We start from the raw sequence: 2261 nt of genomic DNA on the forward strand, positions 1-2261 counted from the left end.
ATTAAATCAAGGAACCCTGAAAATTAATTAATTAATTAATTAATTAATTGTGATGAACTCATGCTATTCTCCAGGAGTTATTACCAAATAAAGTTATTTACTACCTCCCAAAGTAACACATGTTTTTCCAAGACAAACGCACTATAGCCTTTGCTCTGTTCTTTTTCCTACTTTTATAGCTATGACTCTTGGCTGATGACATGGTGCAAACTGCTTAGAAACGTTAAATGCCATCAGCAGTTTACCTTTATCCTTTTCATATTTTAATTCCCTGGTATAGTTATTCTAAGACCCCTCTCCAAAAAAATGCACAATTTAATTATGAAACATGACATAACCCTGGTCGACCTATATTGGGGCAAATTGTCTCCCAGGGATGTCTACACCAAGAGTTAAATCAATGTGAACTCCTTATAGTCTATAGTTCAGAAAAAATCTTTCAGAGTCAAAGGCTGTTACTAAGTCGACAAATTAAAAAACTACAGTAGAATGAGTCGAACATTTATGTAGTGGAGGAGCTTTTGCCTTATTAGGATTGAAAAGAGTTTTTAAAGTTTTATGAGAGGCAATCCTCGAGTGACTGGAAGACACTTTCAATTGCTCAGCTTTTTGTACTTTTTTTGTTTTTTTTAAAAACTAGTTGGTGGAATACTAAACAAAATCAACTCTGAGGTTTCCTAGAAGGCAGGCAATTGTTTGTCAGATAAGGCACTGTGTAGTGGGAGTGTGAAACTGCACTTTACCATCATTTTATAGCTTAACTAGACACAAATACAATATTAAGAGGCAGAAGATCAGATTATTTTTTAAACCTTGGCCAAATGAGTATTCTTTAGAGAAAAAAATTAATTCTATAATTACCAGTAGAAAGTTTTATTTAAAATTAAGTGTAAGCCCTGGTCAGTGTGGCTCGGTTAGAGCATCGTCCTGTAACCAAAAGATTGCAGGTTCAATCCCCAGTCAGGGTGTGTGTGATCCCTGGTCTGGGCAAGTATGGGAGGCAACCAATCAATGTTGCTCTCTGATAGTGTTGCTCTCCCTTCTTCACTTTCTAAAAAGCAATGAAAAAAAAGTTCTCTGATGAGGATAAAAAAATAAAATTAAAATTACATATAAGATCATATTTCCTCTAATTAAAATCTCTTTATTGTTTTTATCTAAGTTTTCAATATTTCTTATTTCTAATCTTGAAACTAATTCTTAATTTATTGCCATTTTTAAGTCTTGCCCCCTCGACTCAGTCTTCTATAAAGAGAGCTTCCAAAAAATCAAGCCTGATTTTATCATTTTTGATACTTTAAAAAAACTTCCAAAAACCCTTTTGAAAATTCAAAACCAAAATATCTAGCATGATACCCATCCACTTCACAATCTTGCTGTTGCCCTATCTCTGGACAGTCTCCACCTCCTCACCACTACAACAAACTACATCCTTCATTCTATTAGTCAAAATTGGCACCTTCCAATGGAAAGGTTCTGTCTTCCCCAACTCCATAAGTATCACACACAAAAAGATGAGGAAGAGAAGGGCAAGGCACTCACTTCAGCACAAAGTTTAAAGGGGCACCAGGAAACTTAAAAATCGAAACAAATATGTGGACATTTAAAAAATCTAAATTAATGCCAAAAATTTATGATAAACATAATATCAATTTTAAAGACAATATCAGTTATTCCTGCCTGAATTTCATTCTGCTTAGTTATAATACTTAGTTAAGAATTTTATTCTTATAGTCAAAGACTAACTTAAATAGTAATCTCTCTGAAGGAATTCTCCTGCCTTCTCAGAGAGTACACTTTTCTCTCCCTCTAACTCAAGCACCATTTAATTTTTCTGCAACTGGTCTCATACTTATCTCAGCACTTGTATACCTTTTTCGGTGAACTGTGAGAACTTTAACCATCTCTATATCCCAGTGATTAATACATGTTAAGAGTTCCACAAATATCTGCTGTATGAATAGACAGATAGGTTACAGCAGGTAGAGAATGAGATGAAAAATTTGGAATCAGAAGTAGAAATTTCAGTTCCACCTCCACAACTCATATATTTATCAATTTAATGATGCTGAGTATATCTCTGAGTATGACCTTACTTCCATAGGACTGAGCATCTATCAATTTTTTGAAAGAGAAGGCATATAAAGAGAATTGACATTTATTTATTCATTTGAAGTGAAGAAGGTGAAGAGATAAAAGAGGGAACTTGGTTTACCCAGCTAAAAAACCTACATGTTTGGCCCTGGTATATTCCAAGTTTA

This window comes from Sturnira hondurensis, unplaced genomic scaffold (genome assembly GCF_014824575.4).
Source record: "Sturnira hondurensis isolate 20B ecotype Veracruz unplaced genomic scaffold, ASM1482457v3 Scaffold0003801, whole genome shotgun sequence".
Lineage (NCBI taxonomy): Eukaryota > Metazoa > Chordata > Mammalia > Chiroptera > Phyllostomidae > Sturnira > Sturnira hondurensis.